At 42.4% G+C, this 23604-nt stretch overlaps 1 protein-coding gene across 15 annotated transcripts in view; it reads right to left on the bottom strand.

Moving 5' to 3' along the window:
* The window catches only part of MBNL1 (muscleblind like splicing regulator 1), a 248076-nt gene that overhangs the window by 55596 nt on the left and 168876 nt on the right, over window positions 1–23604 (bottom strand). Inside the window, exon 1 of one of the 15 annotated variants that reach the window (XM_078147511.1) lies at window positions 20747–20893. The exons of the other annotated variants lie outside the window; for them this stretch is intronic. The gene's annotated coding sequence lies outside the window, so the exon portion shown is untranslated. Of the gene's footprint in view, window positions 1–20746; window positions 20894–23604 lie in introns of those variants that run through there. 15 annotated transcript variants of the gene reach the window in all.

Here is a 23604-nt window from a genome sequence, read left to right as displayed (position 1 = left end):
TCACTCCCCAACCCCCACCCCCAGCCCACTTACTCCACACTCTAGTGAAGTGGCTTCCTTTCTCTTCCTCAAACAGGACGCTTCATCACCTCTCTGGGGCCATGTCCTCTGGCTCCCCTAGACCTCTCTCCCTCTTCACTTCTGCCTCGTGGCCTTCCTGGCTTCTTTCAAGTCTCAGCTAACATCGCACCCAATCTTTCCTTTTCTCTGAGACTGTTCCCGATTTTATCTTATTTATGTCTTGTTCATACACAGCTATTTGCATCACCTCCCCGCCGCAGACCACAAGCACCTTGACAGCAGGGACTGGATTTTTTTCTTTTTGTTTTATTTTGTTTGGGAGGTGGGGTACATTCCCAGTGCTTAGAACAATGGCTGGCACATGGTAAATGCTTAATGAGCTCTTGGTGTCATGATGTGTGTTAGGAAGTTAAAGCGCTGACAAAAATGAATATGTGGAGTCATCCCCACACAACGTCACTGTTTCTTCACCCAACGAATGTGATACACCATTTCCTTTAGATTATTTCAACTCAAAGAAGCTACACATTTTACTTCTAACAATGAAAGAAGGTAGAAATGGATTTTTAAAGGCTTTCTGAACTATTGCCAAGTAACAGCAAATCATTTTTCTCTAGATTTAAAAAGTTTTAAAAAAAGAAAATCTATTTTTGACAAATCTTTTAATCTCGCATAAATTCTACAAAGAAAAAAATACAAAAAACACAAACATATATAACTTGTATATAGCCATTCTTTCTGCTAATGAAAGAAAATTCTAACAGTCACTGGTTGAGATTCTGCCAAAGTCAAAAGCTGGCAAAGTTTAGACGGCCTTTTTGTGATCAAAGTCTAATCTCGATCAGGAAAATGGGATTTTCACCTAGATTCTTAATCAATTAAAAAAAAAAACTTTACTTCCATCTGAAATCACAGTTCCTATCTCCCTTTGATAGAATATTCCTGAATTTGATGAGGATTTTTGGACACCGGACCTAATGACATTAGAGCACCCCAAAATAGATTCAATGTGATGCAACACCATCACATTGTGACTCAAACACCAAGATATCATGACTGTTTCCCAAAGAACTCACGAGGTTTGGGTTGCACAACTCTCATTAATCATTTTGAAGACTGCCCAGCTGAAACCCTACACAGCTAAATAACTCTTCTGTTAGTCCCGAGAATCAAATTCAGTACTATAGATGGGGAAAAGGGACTCCAATAATATCCCAACTAATTCACAAAGATCATCAGGTTTTCTGGTAGCCTATTCTGGCACCACATCCTATTGACAAACAACAATGGTCATGATTAGTTAAAGGAACTTTCATCTGTTGGACCTCTAGTTGGGGGACATAACACCCACAGTCTCACCGTCTTTAGAGAAAGAATCAAAGATTAAACCAAGCAATAAACATTTATTATGCCCTTACTATAGAGTTGAGGATTCAAAAGCAAAAACAGGCCCTGCACTCAGTGCATTAGAGATGCTTCGCATATTTTGGTAGCCAGAAAGTCACTTTAACCCCTTCCTTTCCATTACCATCACTTCCTCTTCCCCCACTGGAACAGGTCAGGAGTTATAGTATAACATTATAAAACAATGAACCTGCATTTTCTTTGCCTCCAGTCCCATTCTCTTCAAGGAGAGAATGACTCAGAATGGGTCTATCTCCCATCACGGATCCAAGTACACAGTTTCTGCGACCTTACTAGGGCCTTGTTTATACTTCAGTGACATTTTGTGGATGCCAATATCTTTAAACGGTCTGACGTTCGTTGGCTGCGCTATCACAAGGCCATAAATTGGAACAGTGAGAGCTAGGTATTTTTCAACCACTTAAACAGTTCCTTGGGTCGCCAATATGGTCTACAATCCAAACACTTTTAAAGATCACTGTCATCTAAAGCAGACACTGTTTCATCTTGCCAAAAGAAAAAATGTACATAATAAAAATAAATGGTTTAATTATATGACCTGTGTTTCAACTGGGAAATGCAAACTGTCCAACCAAAAGCAACCAGTAAGTCATTGTAACCCTGCTATTGGTTGACTAATAAATCATCTTTATTTTAGTTAGTTAAAAAAATTACATTAATGGTGATTGACTATGGACCCATGAAACAGGCTGTTGGAATCCAAACTGTCCTCTCTGTCCATGACTCACTTCTCTTTCATGATGTTGCTTGATGCTATTCTTTGTATTTGGTTTTGTGCATTCATTGGTTGACTTCCTAAATTGACTACAATTATTCACTGAAAATCATTTGCTTTTTCCCCACGGATATGTTTTACAGGACTAGGAAAAAGGCTATTCCTCTCACAAAGAGACTTCAGCGATGGCGCTGGACAATTTGCACTAGAAACATTGAAGGCTCTATATCTCTCTGATGGTTTGCTGCCATGGAGGCACGTCAGTGGTGCTTGTTAGATTCTGTGATAAAAGATGTTTTTTCAAAATGCAAAAGTTATGAAGACGGGAAGACTGATCCATAGAAAACTGCCCCAACAGACTAAGACAAGAACTGTGGATTTATTTATGCTTTCCCCTTTTGTATGTTAGGAAAATATAAAGGAAAAAAAGGGAAGGAAGGAAAGAAGGAAGGAAGGAAGGAAGGAAGGAAGGAAGGAAGGAAGGAAGGAAGGAAGGAAGGAAGGAAGGAAGGAAGAAAGGAAGCCAAACTCCTCAAAATCAACTACATTTCAAGTTACCATCTCCAAAAGAGGGAGCACATTTTTGTGTTATCAACAGTTTGCCTTTTGTGTTCTCAGTGTGTGAGAGGCAGCCTGACATACTGGGTAGAGCTCAGGCCTTGGAGATAGGAGGGCTTAGATCTCATCTGACCTTTGATATCTATTGGTTGAGGGATCCTGAGAAACTCACTTATCCTGTCAGTGCCCCAAGCAAATCTCAAGGGCATAAACTGAAGAAAAGATGTTGTTCTCTACTGTTGCTGTTGTTCAGTCCTGTCACTCCTCATGACCCCATTTTGAGTTTTCTTGGCAGAGATACTGGAGTGGTTTGCCATTTCCCTCTCCAACGCATTTTATTGATGAGAAAACTGAGACAAACAGGGTTAAGTGACTCGCCCAGGGTCACACAGCTAGTAAATCTTTGAGGCTGGATATGAACTCAGGTTGTCCTGACTCCATGCCCGGTACTCTATCCACTGAATCACCTAACAGTAAATACTTATTTTGCAGGGGATCTTGGCTAAGTAATTGCATGAATGATATAGGGGCATTTACACTTATTTCAATGCTATGGACACATTTGTTTTCAAAATGCATGAAGCACAATTCACCACCCAAATGGAAAGATCGAGGGCTAGTGAGCTCTCTCAGAGGAAGCCTATTTCTTTAATATATTTTGCTTATCATAGAATAGACGGCCACTGACGTCACTTCCCTCTCTAACTCTAGGATTCTCAATCTAACAAGATGGTACTTTTTATATAATGATAAAACTCCAAAATACATTTGTGATTGGTACCTGTTTTTCTCAAAGGTAGATTTTCACACATCTTCGTGGTTCCCCTGTGAGTAGTAAATTTGCAAGTCTACTGGACAGGAGACTGTATAGTCCAACAACTGGCTAGTCTTGAATTCACATCTACATGAGACTAAAAACAATGCAGGAATCAGGCTGTTGATGGTATGAAAAACTCGCTGTCCAAGACCTGCCTCACATGCTTCATAGAGACTATGCTAGGAGCTGTCTGGAGGGTGTGACAAGTAGATGCAGACATTTTTGCCTTCACCTTCACAGCTCAATCACATCTATGTGACATATACATAGACATCACCACCCAGATATCTGTAACAGTGCAATAAAGAAAATTACAAACACTGAGATTTCTCCAAAGTCAAGACTCTCTGGAAATTTCCATTTAATCTTCCAGGGTCTTAGAAGGAACGTATTGTGATAGTTATATTGGTGTAACTAGTAATGAAAGGGACAAACTAGTATTTGGTTTCCTAGAGGGTAATGTATTGGCAGAATTCACAGATCCTCTCATTTCCACCATATTATTCTCTCTCCTTCCATAAGCTCAGGGGATACCCAACTGGAAGTGGTTGTTATTACTATCCAACAGTGGAAAGCCAAGATTGTGTTTCTCCCTCTTGTTGGGAATAACAGAGGCAACGCCAGGACAGAAGAGGTGATAAAGATGGAACCACGTCTGGCTTTCAATCTGTTCTCACCTCCTCGAGCAGGCTCAACTTTGCACTTTCACAAATCAGGCTTAATGCTATCGGGTCTTCAACTGCTTGGAAAACATCTCTTTACCTAAGTGACAGTTCTCTGGAAATTCAGATCCCCACGGATACTACTGGAAGACAAGAGGGCATGGCTATCAAGTAAAGAAAAACAGGTCATAGTCCTCAGTCTTCATAGCTGAGAACCATGGCTATTAAGCATTCAGGGCAGAACACACGCGCGCGCACACACACACAAGCTCACAAAGTTTTTTTTTTTCTTGGAGTGGCATTGTGATACATTTATATCTATGTAATCTTGTTTTATAAAAATGCTACTTGTTTCCCATGGCAAATATCACCTAAATACGACCATCTGGATATCAGAGACAAAATGGAAAAACTACAAAGTGACAAAGGAATCCAGCGGAATTTCTAAGAACCATGGCCAATCCATTTTTTTTATGAAATAAAAATCCCAACAGATGAAGCAGATCAGCTTAGCACATCTGAATGGTGGAAGGGGGACTGGATTAGGAGACAGAGCACTTTGGTCGCAATCCCAACCAGCCCTCCCTGGAGCCATCTCTGTGACCTTGGCCAAGTCACTTAGGTCACCTCTTTGGGTTTCTGTTTCCTCATCTGTACAGTGAAGGGGCTGGATTGGATGGCCTCTAAGGTCCAACTCAGAAACTATGATCTTGGTATATCTTAATCAGGAAAACACACCTAAAAAAAATTTTAAAAACTAAATAGAGAATTTCAAATACCAATATATTCGTTCTATTAAGATAGAGAACAGTGATTTCATTGGTAGAGTGGGCTCCCAATGAGGCAATTTCTCTACAAATACATGTGGGTACCTTCTCTGCAACTTATAATCTGAAAGAGCCCCCAGAGCCTGGGGAGAAATGACTTGCCTAAGGTCTCATAGGCACTTTTCATCCAAGTCAAGACTTGCATTCCGGTATTCCTGGCTCCATGGCAAGCTCTTGGCCCTTTCACACCACACCCCCTCTCATTAAAAGCCGAAGTATACAAAAAGAAGCAAACCTTTTATCTTGTGACTCACTCAGTTTAGTGTCTCCAGACCAGGAGCTCTGATCCCTATTTGTGCCATAAATCCCTTTAGTGTCCAATAAATAAAGGTTCCTTTCATACTCCTATGGATGGCTTCCCAGAATAACATGTTTTAAGTAAGTTAAGGAAATCTGAAGTTTTGCTAACAGGATAGTGAAAATATAAGATGCCATTTTTTTTCCCATCCAAGTTCATGGAGCCTCTACAATCCATCTAGAGACTCCAGGATGAACCCCAGAAGGTTAAGAAGACCATCTTGAGACCCTTTGGTTGGGACAGAGAAGGCTTTGGGGCTAACACTGATCAGCTAATCATTTTAGATCATCTCTAACACAACAGGGGCCCTGGTATAAAGTGTCATTAGATACTGCGGACAATATGCATAAATCCTTTTTTAAAATGGGAAGTAGGGAGATAATGTGACTCATAGCAATGTAAGCCATAGCAACACATTATTTTAATAAGGAAGAATGTGAAAGTGAGAAGAGAAAGCAGACGGCTGTCACATGATGTTTTTCTCTTGCTACCATATCAACATTCAGACTGAAATCCCAGGATCTGCTGACTCCCCAGCTTGAGAGCATTAAGTGAGAGCCTTGTGGATGGGAATTTTCAGGTCTCCAGCCCTGGCTAAAGTAGGAGGCTGAAGGAACTGCCCTTGTACCCTGATCCTGGGAGGAGATGCAGAAAATGAGGCTATGCCTCAGGCGGGGGCCATCAGGCATCCTGGAACCCCAGATTTGGAAGGGCCTTTAGCCGGAACACTGCCCCAGTGGGTCTGAACCGGGACTCCATAAATATTTGTTTGTTCTTAATATGTTGATAATTACATTGCAATAGAATTGGTTTCCTTGTACTCTTCTGTATTTTATTTTATTTTCAGCTTTTAAGACTTCACCAGATTGTCCAAACAGACCCTTGCCTTGCTCTGTTTTACCGAATGGCACAAGGGTCCCCTTCACCATGTCCCTTGGTCTTGCCTGGCTGGGATGCTTCTGGTGATGAGGGACACACTCCCACAAAGAGGCAGGCCATTTTATTTTGGGGCAGATTGGACAGGTGACCAGGACGGAGGAGGGTACCGAGAGCTACCATGGTTAACAGACAGGCTTAGCCAGAGGGCCACCCTGCCAGCTGCATGACAGGATCAGCAGGAAGAATTCTTAAATGCAGCTTTGTTTACACAGTGTGAATAGTTGGACACGTGCTTTCTGTAAAAAAAAAAAAAAAGTCCAAACAACTGAATATTTCCCATGTTTGTTTCATCTGCAACTTCAGACTGTGCTGGGAACAGAGATGCAGCCAGACACATGACCCCAGAGAGAACCGGGGACATGGCTGTCCAGGCCTCTGGACCCTTTCTGCAGCGTGGCACTGTCCCATCCCTGATGGACAACAGACCCAATATCAGTCCAGTATCCACTGCAGTACTGCCCCCAGGCCTGAATCCACCAGCCAATGCCCTCTGCCAGCACAGTGCAGCGCAAAGGTCACTGGAGTTGGAGGCCGAAGACCTGAGTTTGAATCATGACTGCTGTATACTACCTGTACAACTTTCAGGCAAAACTCTTACCATTTCCGGGCTTTACTCATGAAGTGAAGGGACTGCACAAAACCATCTCTAAGGTGCCTTCTAGAGTTATGCTCTCACCTGAAATTTATGATCTTATAAGGAAGACTTTCATATTTTTCAGTATATCAAAGCTCCCTATTCCTTCCTAATTGTCCAGCTGTCTGTCTAGTTTCTGCCTCATACCCCTAGGCTCTTGCATAGAGTGGATTTGGAAAGCAAGTGTTTTTGGCTACCTATGTTGATGGTTAGAACAAGTAGCGAGCCCCAAATTGCTATGGAGGCGACCTCAGCTTTCTGCGAGCTACAGGGAGCTTTGGTAGGAGGGGCAACGGGGTGGGTATTCCTGCTGCCCTTCCCACAGGGTTCCTGACTAAGCCTAGACAGGAAACAGGTGCATGGGGGATGGGAGGGATCTGCAGAAAGCCTCCAGTTGGACAACAGCAGAGAAATGCTCTGCCCTGCATTTGTCCACTTTCTCAGTCTGGTCTCTATTGCTAGCTGTTTTGTTTTGTTTTGTTTTGTTTTGTTTTTCTTTTTTACTTTTCTGATTCCCTGCCCCGGGGCCTGCATTTCTCAGCATTGAGTCTCTACCCTGCCTGTCATTGTTTAAGAAACCTCAATCATGGTCACTTCCCCTCCAGCTCAAGTCACTCCAGAATCCGCCATCTTCTCAACAGCCACCAGCTGCCTTGTGTCCGGGAGCTGCCTCCCATTATGGCCCCTGCCTTCTCGGTACCCCATCCTCCTTCCAAGCCTCTCTTCATATCCAGTCTGCCCCTATTAGGACGGAGGCTCCTTAAGGGGAAAAACTGTCTTGTTTGCTTGTGTGTGTATCCCTGGCACTAAACACAGGGACACATATTAAGTGTTTAATAAATTCTGTCTCTCTGCCTCCTCTCTCTCTCTCTCTCTCTCTCTCTCTCTCTCTCTCTCTCTCTCTCTCTCTCTCTTCCTCCCTCCCTCCCCAGTTCTCTGTGTGTCTCTCTCTGTCTCTGTTCCTCTGTCCCTGTCTCTGTCTGTCAATGTCTCTCTCCCTTCCTCCCTCCCTCCTCACCTCTCTCTCTGTCTCTTTCTCTCTGCCCGTCTCTCTGTCTCTCTGTCTTTCTCCCTCCCTCTCCCCACTCTCTACTCCCTGCTTCCGAAGGACTTCAATAATCAATTACCCTCCTCTTTCGTCATGCATATCCAATTCCTCATTGAGCCACTCTGGTACAAACTCTAGCTAATTCTCCCAAGCCAGAAATGCTTCAAGTATGAACCTGGTGACAGCTGACTGTAATCAGTGAAGCCTCAGATTCAGTCATCTAGCAAGGGATTTGGGCCCATGGCAACTCCTGAAAACAGTCGGGCAAGGCAGAATCGTGAAGGAGGTAATCACAGTGATAAAATTACCTCAGAGAGGCATTCATTCATTCATTCATTCACACAAATGAAACAAAGACTCATTAAGGATCTATCATGTAAAGAAGCTGTACTTGGCTGAGAGAGACAGGTGAGGTCCAGTCCTTACCTTCATGGTGCTTACAGTCTAATATTCCTCATGGAACCTAGTGATGTTCCTGGCACATGTTAGTTACTCAACACCAATTTGTGAAATCAGTTAATGAATAAATGAGGGGAGATCGAGGAATCAACTTGGTGGATATTTAAACATACCTCTTTCCTTTTCTTTTGTTTTTGCCAAATATAGCAAACAGTATGGCTGTTCTTAAGAGATGAAAAGTGAAAACAGATGTTCGCCAGCTGCCCCAACAGAAGTCACTGAATGTGGAATACATAATGATTTGTGTGGCTTGCAGTAATATTAAAGCATAGAGGCAATTGGGCATTATTCATCAGGAACTGGATTTGCATCTTGGCCATCGGATAAATGACAAAAACAAGAGGGGAAGTAGCTGCAAAAAGCAGCGATTATGGCAGTAGCCAGTAGAGCTAGTCGCTGGCCGGGGGTTCTCCCAACTGGATTCGCCCAACTCAGTGACTGTAAAGGCGGGGGAAAGGAGAGAAAGGGGCACACCATGCAAAATGACCCAGTATGGCTCTGTCCTCAAAACACTTCACAAAGTCAGCAAGAACTAAAGAAGAAAAAGCGTTGCTTTGGACTCTTGCACGTGGAGGTATTTGCAAATCTGCGTCTCTTAATTATCATTTTGATACCCAGAAAGTACACTAAATTTGTAAACTTTTCTCCATTTTCAACCCCACTGGAAAGAGGAAAAAAATCACTGGTCAATTCAAACATCCATATGGTGAAGAAGGAAGAGTTGAGGTCAGAATCAGGAGTTGGGGTCTTAGCTTCTGATCTACCAATTGCCATAATAAATAACAGTAATAATAATAACAATAGCTAGCATTTATACAGCATTCTAAGGTTTGCTAAGTGATTGGCTATAACCCTGGGAGGTAGGTGCTATTATTATCCCCACTTTACAGATGAGGGAAATGAAGCAGAGATTAAATGACTCGGCCAGTGTCTGATTTTGAAAGTTCAGAACTTGAAATCAAAAAGATATGAGTTTGAATTCTGCCCCATGGAAGGTCCAATACTGAAACTGAAGCTTAAATACTTTGGCCTCATAATCATCGGAAAAGACCCTGTTGTTGGGAAATACTGAAGGTAAAAGGAGAAAGAGATGGCAGAGGATGAGGTAGATAGAGAGTCACAGAAACAACCAACAGAAGCTTGGACAGACTTTGGGAAACAGAGAAGGACATAAGGGCTTGGCATGCTATGGTCCATGGGTTCAAGAAGAGTCAGACCCCACTGAACAAAGGAGTAGCACTGCTTACTAGCTGTGTGAGCTTAGACAAGTCATCTAATGTCAAAGTCTCAGCTTCCTCATCTGTAAAATGGGGATAACAGTAGCGCCTATTTCCCAGGGTTGTCATGAGGATAGAATGAGATAATCGTTGTAAAGCACTTTGCATATATTAAAGTGTTTTATAGCAATGCTAGCTATTATTACTGTTATTATGATGATTACTTCTACTATACCATCTAGCTACTCCCAGTATATCTGTGGGGTCTTGGGAAGGTCACTTTGTCCCTATGGGACTCAGTTTCCCCAACTGAAAAAAAGAAAAGATCAGCTAGATGACAAACTTCTGTAAAATGCTTTCCACTCATGGGATTCTGTGACGAACCCTGAGGATGTTTCACGAATAGGAGCTAAACTCTTTATTTTCAAGACAATCAGCATGCTTTTAGTTGATTCATGAAAATAAATAGGCAATGATCATGTTTCAGGCAGGGAAGGCGCCAGGTGTTCACACGAGAAAGGCTCTGATGGGAAGAATAACAGCCTTTCCCAGAGGAAAGAAGAGTGTGGACGTTTTGACAGCCCAAGGAGGCAAAGTTTAAAAAGAGCCTTTTTTTCGCTAGAGCACCTACTCAGAAACTTTCATTGCCTAAAACTTAGACTATAATTACCATGATTACATAAGTAGATTTAAAATCTAGGTACTTAATTTGCCACGAGTAAATAAAACATTTTCTGAAAATCTGAAGTGTGAATTTCCTTTCACTGAATGCAAACACTCCACTTTAAACTATTTTTAACAAACGCACCAAATGAGATAACACGAATACATCCCTTTACTCTCCCATGAACACTTTGGCTCATTGCGATGCCAAAACACAAACAGAAAAAGCTCTACCTTTCCTCAACTAAAAGCAGGAAATTACAGCGTTGCCAGGGACTCCATGGAGCCAGGTCCTTTTCTAAGCATTCATTCTCAATACCTTCCCAGTCATCCACATTTTCTTGGATACTACTGGCAGTAAGAGAGACTCATTACCTCTTCAAACAGCTGATTCCATTTTCAGAAGGTTTTTCCTCATACCAAGTCTAAATTGGCCTCTTTCAATCAATAAGTCAACAAGCATTTCTTAGGCATTTCCTATGTGAACAAAAAAGAGATGACACAGTCCCTACCCTCAAGAAGCTTACACTCTATCTGAACCGAGAACTGTATGTATGCAGGTGTATTCAAAAGAGATCAAAGAGGGGTGGGTGGGAATGCTAGCTGCTGGGAGGCCAGGTAAGGACTGATGAAAAGGTGGCATTGGAGGGGAATCTCAAAGGAGACTAGGGAGAGGAAGAGGTACAAAGGGAAAGCCCTCCAGGCACGGGGACAGCCTGTAAGTGTAGGGGCATAGATGAAGAAAAGTAAGAAGGTCCATTAGGCTAGAATGGAGAATGACCTAAAAGGCCCTAAAGGATAGGTCAAGGCCAGGCCACGCAGGCCACTGTTGATGGGGACCATCACAAAAAGTCAAGGAAAAGGGTTTCCATTTCCTCCTAAAAATAATAGGGAGTTTACAAAGATGGTGAGATGTGTACTCCAGTAGATGCATAGAGAGGAAACTGAGGCAAGGAAATTCAGCCCTCCACATGTAAGCTGATATGAAAAGAGGACCAGGGGAGCATCACGTCTCAGTGCTCAGGACACAGTGACTCCCCCAGTATCATCTAAGAGCACATTAGCTTAATGCACTGTAATAACTCATGAGAATCACATGAAAGCATGAAGTTCAAAATAAACTGGTAAACCTTGAAGCACCCTCTCATTAGTTACTTTCTATTATTCCCATGTCACCTACATTCTGACCCATGCAATGTAGCATGTGAATAGGGATTGCCTTTCCTGGTGCTCTAAATGTTATTTTCTCTCCAACCAGACTGGAAGTCACTACCATTGACTTATATTTAGCGTATAGGCCACTCAAACCTCCAGAGCTTTTTCAAAGAAAAGGGGAGATATAATTTAAGTTTCTGCTAAAGAGAGCAAAGGAAACCATCAGTATTTATGTGTGCAGGATCATAAAGTTCTCCCCCCCCCATAAGAGGAATGCCAACTGCCTCTAATAAAGACAACAAGAGAAGTAAAAATAAAAAACTATAAAGAAAAGGCATCTAGCCTCTTTCTCCTCCACCTGTAGATAGATGGCCAGCACTTCTCTGCTCCCTTTCCTACCTTCTGCTCCCAAAGGGAAAGAGAGGGCACCAATGAGGAGGCAGCTGGAGTAGAGGTAAGACTAGTTTCATCCAGGACCATAGAGCTTTGGGATGACAGATTTAGAAATGAAAGGGACCTTAGAAGTCAAAGAAATTGTTCACTGACCTCATTTAATAAGGCTCAGAAATGCAATTACTGTGTTCAGGGTCCCACAAGTTAATGGCAAAGCTGGAATTCAAGTTCAAATCCATTTCTCTCCAGAATGCTGGAACTAAAACCAAAAGGCTGTGGGTTCAAATCTGCACCCTGCTACTTCTTAGCTCTATGGCCTTGGGAAAGTCACTTTTTTTAGAATCCTTGCGTATCAAATACTGCGGTTAGACTAGTTAATCCTGAAGTTCCTTTCCACTGCTAATTCCTGTGATGGGAAAATCAAAGTAGATGAGCTCTGGAGTTCTCTGCAGGCCTACCACCTTGGAATACCAGAAGCCTAAGGCAACATGGGGGACTTTCAGGAAGACACACCTGCCCTCAAGGCAAAACATCTTTCCTCCTTATTCTCCGCTCTTTCCTTCTCTCTCCCTAACCTTTGGCACCCTAAAGCTACTCCTTCTCATTGGTCCAGATTCCCAGCCCCTACAACTTAGCTTGTTTCAAAAGGATTCTTCCTTTCCTCTGAAATCAAAACTCCTGTTCACCACTGCTGATCTCAGCCTTCCTGATTAAATCACCTGGTGTTAGGGTGTAGGGGACAGAGAAGCTAGTTATGGATGCCCAAGGAGTATCTGCTTCCCCAGAGAGAGCTTCTGAAACACCAAAGGGAGAAGCGTTCTTTGCTGTCTGCATCTATTCCAACAGAGTATGGCGGGGGGTGGTCTTCTGCTAGCTGGCGATGCTCACTGCTGTCATTACACCAATCTATAGTGGTCTCAACCCACCCCTCCTGATGTGCTGTGGACTTAGGAACAAGATTGCCAGGCTTGTTAATGAGGTGAGTTAAAGAAGAGAAAAAAACAGTTTATGAGCAAGGGTGGGAGGGCTCACTCTCTTAGAATAGGGAGCCTGCGGTTTAGGGCCTAGGATGTACTACATTTTTAGCTACTCAGAGGCTTTTAGAGGGAACATATTTCCTGGTTCTTGGCTGAGTTCTGAGTACCTTGGGTAGCCAGATGGTTGAATAACAGAAAAAGTGTTCCATTTAGGGAATCAAGACTACTTAATGCTTTTTGATGCAAGGTGTACGTACACCGTGCATCGAATAGCTAATGCTGGGTACACCAGACATCAGATCATCTTATGTAACCCCCTACTTTCACAGATCAAGAAACCTGGGCTCAGAGACATACAGCTAGACAACAGGAGATTCAGGGCTAGAACCGGATTATTCTGAGTTCCAGGAAGGGGGAGCTTTCCAGTTCACCACGTACGCCTTCACCTGCAAGTAAAGGTACTCCCATGCCAAAGCTTAAGTAAAAGATGCTTTTTTGCTTGTTTTTTTTTTCTCTCCAAAAGCTTAGGCAAGGGTAGGGTATCCCCTGTTCAGGAAGTGTGAAATACCTGCCTGTTGTTGACCAACTGAAGTCTAAATTTCTCTGACTGGTTGTCAAGACCCTTCTCCACAAGTGAACCTCCCCTTACACCATATCTAATACAAATGGCTCTCTTCCTTTCAGCTGGGCAGATCTGAGTCTTGCCTCCCTGGCTGATTCTTTCTTCCATTCTCCCCTCCTCTCAAAGACTATAAGTGGTGCAGAAGATGTGGACCCATACTGACAGAGGAATCTTCTCACTCCTAGCTCCTGACACTAATGAAATTCCAGGTCCAGTGTCTGGCTTTCCCCTCCTTTATGCTAATCCAAAAGCATCCATCCACCCCTCTTCCATCATCCAGCCAGCCTAGCTTGAGTCCTACTTCTCAATGAAACTGTACCTGGCCACACTAATGTCTTCCTTCAATAATTCCCCATGTGACTTGGAGCCACACAATTAAGCACCTAATTAAGGCTGGCCCTCACTGTGCTCTCAATGTTTCCTTTCTCTTCCACTGGCCTGGAAGTGTTTCATGGACCAGCACTTTGTCTTATAATTCTCCTTTATTGCCAGAATGCCTGGCTCAGTGCTTACTCATGATATGTAGAGATGCAATATGGCAGAGAGGCTAGAATATTACACTTGGAGTCAGAAAAACAGGTTCAGAGTTACTAGCTACATGACCCCTAACCAAGTCATTGTAAGCCTCAGTTACCTCATCTGTGAAATGGGAACAATGACAGCACCCATTGCACGAGGATGTTTTGGGGAACAGATGAGATAATGTATGGAAAATATTTGCAAACCTTAACTCACTATAAAAATTAATTATTGCTACCAGTAACAGGGTCTTCATAAACGCTTACTGAAGGTGGCTAAGGGGCGCTGTAGTGCACAAAGGGCCAGGTCTGGAGTCTTCCTGAGTTAAAACTTGGCTTCAGACACTTGCTAGCTGTGTGACCCTGGGCAAATCACTTAACCCTGTTTGCTTCAGTTTCCTCATCTATAAAATTAGCTGGAGAAGGAAACACCAAGCCACTCCAGTATCTCTGTTATGAAAACCCCACATGAGGTCAAGAAGAGTCGGATGATCGAAATGCCTGAATGACAGTAAATGCCTACTGGAAGATTTGCATTTTTGTTACCAATTGTATAACTGAGGCAAACTCACTGTAAACCTTGCGTGGCAAACATCGCTATATTCTGACATTTTTCAAAATAAAGAAATAATGAGGACAGATGGGAAAGTTTCAGAGAACTTGGCAAAGGGATCAGGGGTACATCATTTTTCTGAGTTTCCTCTGGCAGTCAATAACATGGATGATTTTCTAATCTTTCCATGTCACAGCATCTCATCTGCCCAAGTAGATAATTAAATCAGCCAATGACATGGATCATTCCAGACCCCCACAGCCTTAACAATACCTATCACTCTCCAGGTGCCCCCAAAGTCTTAGGGTAGTCTTAGGTAAGATTATCAAAACTTACAACTGCCTAAGATTTTGGGAGTACCCTAGTTATGCATATCACAAGTACTTAATAAATGCACTTAGACTGACTGAACTAGACAATTGTGCATTTGAAGACTCTTTTTTGGCCCTCACCATACCCAGAGCATTTATCATCCATCAGGAGATAATAATTTATCCCTTGACAATATCTCACCAATTAATAGCAAATACCTAGTACCAACACTGGTCCGGCACGCTGAGACTCATCATTCATTTCATCTAAAGCTAAAAGTTTTACCTTTGGTGCTGCTATCACATCAGGAAAGAATAAAACAGTAATTAAAATTAGAATCCCTCATTCTGAAATAAATTATTTGGAGCATCACCAAGTGAAGTGAAGCAGGATTGTTGGAGCATTGCTAGAGGGGAATTCAGCAGAGATCATTAGCCACCACCATTAGGAGGCCAGGATTGGCTAACGACTTTTTGTTTCTTTGAGCAGGCCATATTCTTACGAACACTGAACTTCCCCCCTCCTTACTCCTACACAACCAAAAGCACTTCAAAAATAAACCCCTCTGATGGTCTCCATTTTTCCCACCCACTATCAGTAGCCAATGATCTTCATTTAAGTCTGGTGGGCCCAGAATGGTAGCGTGTTAGTAACAGCCTTTGGGAATAAGAAGCTGAATCCTATCTCCATCAACAAAGATGCTTTCCTTCAGCTAAAAAGACTGCACAATGTGGGTGAATTTTAAGTGAGCTGGAGTTCTACCATGAACTTTGCTGCACATGACTTTCTTAAACAGTCCTTCATTCCACGGAGAAGCGTGTATTGTGTACCTGTCATGTGCTAGGTGCCAGAGACTCAAAGACAAGATTGAGATGACATTTTATGGAGAGGTTGGGAGGGTGGAGGAAGGCCAACATGTACACAGAGGAAAAAAAAATACAAAGTAATTTTGGAAGGAGGACAGAGCACTAATCATAACAACAACAACTAACATTTTTATAACTCCTACTATGTGCCAGGCACTGAGCTAAGCATTGACCATTGAGAGAGCCAAATTGTATCTCAAAAATGATGGATGGTGTCAGCCTTGCCAGAAACATGGCACTTAGGAAGAGGGGAGGGTTGGAGGGAAAAGATACTGAATTCCCTTTCTGACATAAATTAAGATGCATATATGAAAATCCGGGTGCCATTAAACAAAATATGACTTTTCATTTACCAAGCATTTATTGAGCATCTACTAGGCGATGGGGAGGGGGGAAGGAGAGAGGGGAAACTTTTGATTACTCAGAGTACATAGCTAGGTGCAGCTAGGTGGCGCAGTGCATAGCATTTCATGCCTAGAGTCAGGAAAACGCATCTTCACAAGTTCAGATCCCACCTCAGACATTTCCTAGCTGTGTTAAGTGACTTAACCCTGCTTGCCTCAGTTTTCTTATCTGTAAAATGAACTGAAGAAGGAAATGGCAAACCACTCCAGTATCCTTGCCAAGAAAACCCCAATGGATTAACAAAGGGTGGAACATGACTGAGCAAGAACACACAGCATCAATCTGTGCAGCACATATGTTATACACATGTTCAAACCAGGTTCTCCTGCTGGGAAAAAGGAACTTCTGCAGCATAGTAGCAGTGGCTCAGGATTCCCAGTCAGGGTATTAAAGAAAGGACGGGAGAATAACGTTCAACAAACAGACACATGGAGTCACCCCTCTGCCGCGACCGCAGCTCATCGGGGGCAGACGCCATTGCATCTTTTCTTTGTTTCTTCAAGCATCTGGCCCGATGCTTTGCATCGAACACTGAGGAAATGTTTGTTGGATCAAATGTTCTGGTAGCAAGTCTCTAATATCAGCATCTGCAGCAGTCAAAAGTATTCTGGCAGGCACTGATGACAACCAGATAGACTGCTTATTCCAAAACAGCTGAAATGCCCCTGAACCTTAGCATTCTACACCGCAAAGCTCATAGGCTCTGTTTGTCATCTTAGAAATGCAGGCTGAGAATTCTGGGCCACAGTCACAGGGAGAGGGTTATCCTTACTCCAGAAAGGACTTGGGTCTAATTATTGGGCGGTTGGCTCCAATAAAGCTTTACAATACAGCACGGGAGGCTGTATCCATAGCTTCAAAAAAGCAATAGTGACGCCTTGTATCTGATAGATTTGGGCCCAATCCAACAGGATTACAACCCGACTATTCTGCTTCTGCATGCATAGGTTCAATATATTGTGTAAGATTATACACTCCAAGATGATCAATACTCACCATTTTAGCCCCAATTTTCTAGAAAGGGAAGGAATTTCAGCGAATACTGGTATTAAAAACAGTGGCTTACATTTGCGTTGTTTAATTCTTTCAGAAGGCTTACACATATTCTACCTTTTGAGGCTCACAATAAATCAAAGAGCTTAATATGGCAGGTCGCACACAGTGGGGTGTGTAGGATATGGAAGAATTTGTAACTTATTTCATCTTGTGATAGCACTGATTTTGCCACAGCCTCTGTTGATTAAGAGGTAAACAACAATACATCCTAAGTATTCCACGAAATGGAAAATCAGTCTTTAGGAAAGTCAATATTTGAAAATAAAACAATTCAAAATCAGGGTAAGGTTCTGTCAGGATGACCAGTCAAAAGATGTGACCACAAATATCAATAGAATTGATGTAACTTGATTTGAAATAATTGGCATAATTATATAATGGGTATAATTGATATAATGGCACTGAATTTCACTAACATATCCATTTATCCATACCTTCCACAGTGACTACTCCTGGCCTGGACCTCAACAATCAAATAATTAAGACAATTTTGTTGTAAACATATAATAGACAAATTCCTGAGTGGAGCAGGTGATTACAAAGAGGCACAAGTGTTCCAGAGTAAGCTCTTAAAGTCTTGATATGGGCTTAGATTCTTATAATCTAGCCAATAGCTCACTAACATGCAGATTCCTTAAGAGTCTGCCCAATATGATCGATGTTCTAATAAAGCTTGTCCTTTGGCTGAAAAATAAAATAGGGCTAGATTTTCAGCAGGAATATTTAAATCTCAAGAATCAGCAAAACTACAAACCAGGGCTTTGGTTGCTTGCCTAAGCTTAATAAAATGATGAAGAAAATGTTAATACAGATTAAACTTATAAGTATGTCTTGCTGAAGAGCTGGTTATTAAACATTTACCAGCACACCACAAAGTACAAGATAGGGTGCATACCCCACAGTGGCCTGTAATAAAACTGTGAAACTCTGACCCTTATCTCAATAGAGAGATAGACAGATATATGCTAAGTATTCCATGAGCAGTGAAGCCTGAGAGAATCTGTGGTCACATGAGTGAGAGACCATTGTGAGTTGGGGAGATCAGGGCAGGCTTCTTGGAAGTTGAACTTGAGATGAACTTTAAAAGATGGGAAGGCTTCAGACAACCAGAGAAAAGGAGATGGGAAGGCTTCAGACAACCAGAGAAAAGGGGATGGGATCCCAGATGGTGGAAGCAAGAACAAGATGGAAGCAGGAAGGTTCCTGGCAGACACGTTTAGGCTTCTGGTGGCCTGGAGTGGAGAGTGGCACAGAAAAATATCCAAGGAGAGTAGTGTGGAGGAGTGTGCTTGCACCAGATGACCCAGGGTCTCCAATGCTATGTTAAGAATCATAGGATCACAGATTCTTAGATATAGAACTAAAAAGGACCTAAGCTGCAAGCAATGGATACCCCCCACTGAAGGACTCGGAACAGGAGAGTGGAATGATCAAAGTGGTATTTGAGGAAGACACTTTATATTAAATACGGCATAAATCACGTAGATGGTAAGCGATTACACAGATGTTAAGTGACCTCCATAGTTCAGATACCTCCAAGTAGAGCCAGACCTGAATAATCCCAGACTCATACAAGCATGTTCACCAACATCTGCAAAGGGAAGCTATTATGTAACCAGCCTTTGGAATTTAACTATATTCTGAAAGGATGATAGGGGAAAGGGAAGAAAAATCAGCGCTACAAACCTACCCTTTACCAATCTGGACACAGTCAACAGTGTATTTCAGAACACATTGTGATCTTAAATATATTTGTCTTTCCTAGATAGAAAATGAAAAATAAAAAGTTCATTTTTTGAAAACTGAATATAGCTTATCTGTGAATCAACATCAATTCATTAAAGTAGAATGTGGTTCAAAATTCCCCATGGGTAAAAGTTTAAAAAAAGTCATAAATATAAAATTCAATGATAAAAAGAAAAAAAAATAGTAAATTAGTTCCTGGAAGGCAGGAATTGTTTTGCTTTTGTCTTTGTATTTCCAGTGCATAGTACAACAACTAGAATGTTGATTAACTGAAAGTAGAACAAACAAAAATTTGGTTAAAATATTTGGTGTATTAATGGCATCCAGGATTTTTAAAACGCAACGAGAGTTGAACATAACGGCTATGCCTCTGAGCTCAAAAGCACTTAAGAGAAAACTACACTTCATTTACTTTCAATTCTGCATCCAGCCATCCAGCCATGCTGCCACTAGCTAATGACCAGCTGTGCCCCCACCTCTTCCTTCTGCAAAGGAAGACAATGAGGCCTGCAGAGGAGGGGGGAAGGGCCTTTCCCCAAGTTCCACAGCAAGTTAGTGAATGGCAGAGCTGAGCCTATAACCTAGAGGTGACATGGGACAAGGCCTATTTTTATATCATAATTAAATCCAAATGTCCTCCGCTGAGTCTAAACAAAAGACAGATTCCCTTTTGATGATGAAATTTTCCAAATGCTATTAGCAAATGACATTAGAATAATTGTCCTGAGCCCAGAAACATCTCAAATCCACAGTCAAATCAGTCATAAAAACCTCTCTGTAACAATCTTCTTCTCCCGGTGATTTTACGTGGCTATGACCCTATAAAAATCAATTCAACAAGCTTTAGACAGCTATGGTATACGGGTTATAAAGAACCCAGAGGGCAAGGGAAAGACTTAGGATGGATTGAGCTTATGTAGAATGTAAGCTCTTTGAGGGCAGGGAATGTTTCCTTTTTCTCTTTGTATGTTCAGCACTCAGCACTGTGCCTACTTGGCTCCCAGTAGGCATGTAATAGATGCCCACGGTTTGAATGATCAATCATCATCCACACCAAACATGGCTTGCGCTGTAGGAGAGACACTCTCCAGGACGTGTATTGAGGACTTGTTTGAGGAAAAAAAAGAGCGGGTGCTTCAATCTATCGCTCATTCCTCAGCTCTACTCGCCACCTCTCTTTACTAGCTAAGAGTAATATTCTGAATAATATTTTCATAACAGTGTATGAACTGGATAAACTAATTCCAAACCTGGGTATACCTAGGGTTTGGGGTTTACCATCTTCTTTTTCTGGGCAGCAAGATGGCACAGAGGATAGAGTGCCATGCCAGAAAGAGTCTGGAAGACCTGAGCGAGCTCAAATCCAGCCTATGTGACCCTGGCTAAATCACTACACCCTATTTGCCTCAGTTTCTTCATCTGTAAAATGGCAATCAACTTCAGCATCTTTGCCAAGAGAACCCCAAATAAGTCCCAAAGAGTCGAACAAGAATGAAATAATTAAACAATAAAATCTTTTTTCTGCATAACACTTGGCCTTTGGATGTGGCTTCAGCTGCTAGCTAGGTTGTATAGGGGACACCATGTTAGATGTGGAGTCAAGAAGTACAGAGTTCAAATCTTGCCTAAGATGCTTGCAGGGTATACGACCCTGCACAAGCTACCTCATCTCTCTGGGCCTCCAATTTCTCATCGATAAAATGAAGAGGTTGAAACAGACAGCCTTGAAGGCCCTTCTAGCTCTAATTAGAGTTCAGTCCTCACCACAACCCTACAAAGTTGTAGCTATTATTCCTTCCCCTCCATTTTACAGATGAGGAAATTGAGGTTGACAGAGACCATGGTATGCTCTCGATGTACCTTTGGTGTACCCTTCTCCTCTTTCCCACATCGGCTTTGTAGGTATGTGTTCAGTCCGTGCTGGCTGTGGGGTCCTGGACAATCGCTGCTTGAGGCAGCACTAAGCCTCTGGGTAGCAGAGATGCTCTTCCTCCAGGAGCTCCTTTTACCACCAAAATGGCATGCCAAGAAATCTAGAAGTCAATGAAAGGAGAAAGCTGGAACAGAAGATAAATAAGGATGGCTGTGACCATCTTAGGTTGAATACAGTGTCCCAAGGAGAGTCCACCAGAGTGATAAGCTAACAAGGGAAGCGGAAGACCCAGGGCCACAACTGTAGATGTTTAAGGGTGCAGCAGCACAGAACAGAGCAGCAAGGGCACTGAATCTGAAGGATGTACATGGATTCAAATCCTGACTCTAGAGTCTATTAACCACGAGATTATGGGGATTATTTTTCATCTCTCTGGATCTCAGTTTCTCTATCTCTAAAATGGGGAAGGGAGAGCTGATATTAGATGTTATCTAAAATCCTTTTCATCTCTCGACCTATTTCTTATGATCCCCTGAGAAGAAGGGGGTCAGACAAGAAGGACGCAGGAATTGAGAAGAGTGAAGCTGGGCTCCTTCTAGGGGATGTGTAAGATTCATTCATTTCTCAGGTCTGTTATTTTCTTGTTATCTCACTCCATGTGTTATTCCCTGTGTGGAGTGGGAAGCACTTTATTAAAAGTAATTCTAACACGTGCTGTTCTCAAGGAGCAGGACAAAAAGAGAAAGGAAAAATGACTGTTCTTTTTGGCCTCCTACATTGGGTAGCAGGTACTCAGAAAGAGGAATCAATGGCAGCAGAAACACAAGATGTAAGGGGGCACCGGTGAGCCAAGTCAGACCTAGGGCAAGAGTGTGAAAGAAAGGAAACTTTGGCGTTGATGCTGTGGGTCCTTGAGATGTCCCACTGGCCTTTGGGAGACACTCAGAATGCAGCACCCAACGACCAGCCAGCCGTCCTGGCTATAAACAGAGCATTGGGTCTTAGTGGTTTGGAAACCGTGTGGATTTCACAAGCTAATTCGGCTGGTATCCCTGGTTTAGAAAGTGTAGGCTGGTCTTGGAAAACCATGGAGGAGTGAATTGAAGATTGTAAGGAATAAAAATAGACTGATGCTAAATTGGTTGCTCTCAATAGCCTAACAAAAAGTCTCTGCAAGTGAAACACTATTTTTAAAAGAGTTGTTTGGGAAGACTTTTCAGAGAAATCTTGCTTCCAATCTTGTCTTTTCTCCCATTGAAAGCCATGATGTCAGGAAGGTCTCTCTGGGATAAAGAGAGGAAGGATTCCCCTTACTGATAAGCTTTTTCAGCACAAACTCCCAGTAGTCAGAGCAATTCTACAAAGGCACACGAAGGAGAAGAAGAGGTGAAGATGTGTGGTCACCCTTGGACATACCTTTGGCCTCCAATTAGTCAGTGCTTTGAGCACCAGTGTGTGTGTGTGTGTGTGTGTGTGTGTGTGCGCGCGCATGCGTGTGTGCACATGCACATCTGCATGTGTACTCACAAGCAAGACATTGTGTTAGCTAGACAGTACAAGACAGAAAGAACTCTTCGCAGTGCCCAACACAGGAGAGATAAGAGAGATTGTGCAGCAGGATAGACTTCAGAGGTAGAAAGGACCTTACAGGGGTCATTGAGTCCAACCCTCTCATTTTAAAGATGGAAAGAGGTCTAGAGATTAAATGGAATGGGCCAAAGTCAAACGGGGAGTAAGCTGGGCTCAGAATTCAGGGCATCTAATACCAAATCAGAGAAGCTCAACATCTTACCCCACTACCTCATAATGAAACAACTGGTAAAGAAAATCATATTATGCATTAATATGACATTTTCATATACTAACATAACAATTTGTCTGACAAGCAACAGATGCTTAAGCAACTAGGGAAGGGTTGGCACTACCACGAAGTCTTCACAGAGAATGTGGGAATAAAGGATTCGCAGGGGATAGAGAAGAGGGAAGCAAGAGGCACACAAGCAAGAGGAAGGACCTTTCAAACAGGTAACACATCGAGGGGAAAAGCACAGAAATGTAATTGGGTAAGCACAAGGTAGCGTAGGAATAATGGGGCAGCCCACCTAGAGATAGCCAACATTGAAGACAGAGGATACAAGCACATAGGCTATACCGGATGCTATTTAGAACAAACCAGCAAATGAACTATTTTTTTTGACTAGAAAGAGCCCCAGCCCCTACAGGAAAGGTCTTATTCAAATTAAACAGAATATCTAATTCTTATTACATATTACACTGTGACACAGTCCCTTTGCTTCAGTTTACATCCTGGGTCTTTCACTAATATAGGAATAACACCAGCTCACAGGCATATAATACTTTAATGCTTTTCCACATGTCTTACAAATATCTCATTTGATCCTCGCCATAATCCTTTGGGCTAGGTGTTGTTCTTATCCCCATTTTACAGATGAAAAAGTTGAGAATCAAAATGGTTAACTGACAAGTGTCATATAGCTAGTAAGTGTCCGAGGTGGGATTTGAACTCATGATCTTTTTGACTTCATATAATGCTTCATCCAGACTACTCTAATTTAATAGGAAAGATGATTCATTCCACTCAGTTGCTATTACCAAATGTCATAGTGCTTCAAAGGAAACATCTTGGCTATTACTCTGATCTGCAATGCCTCTTCAAGGCCTCAGATGCCTTAGAGCCACCATGGAGATTTAGAAAAGACAAAGGCTGGACCAGCATTTCCAGTGCTATCCTATCAAGATGGAGGAGAGGTCTCAATCCATGGTGCCCATACCACTGCCCTGTCCTCTCAACTTCGGGAAGGTACATGGTTCACTTGAATGAGTA

This window comes from Phascolarctos cinereus, unplaced genomic scaffold (assembly GCF_003287225.1).
Source record: "Phascolarctos cinereus isolate Bilbo 61053 unplaced genomic scaffold, phaCin_HiC Scaffold_7;HRSCAF=346, whole genome shotgun sequence".
NCBI lineage: Eukaryota > Metazoa > Chordata > Mammalia > Diprotodontia > Phascolarctidae > Phascolarctos > Phascolarctos cinereus.
Note: the sequence above shows the minus strand (reverse complement) of the source record. Positions and strands in the feature narration are given on the sequence as shown.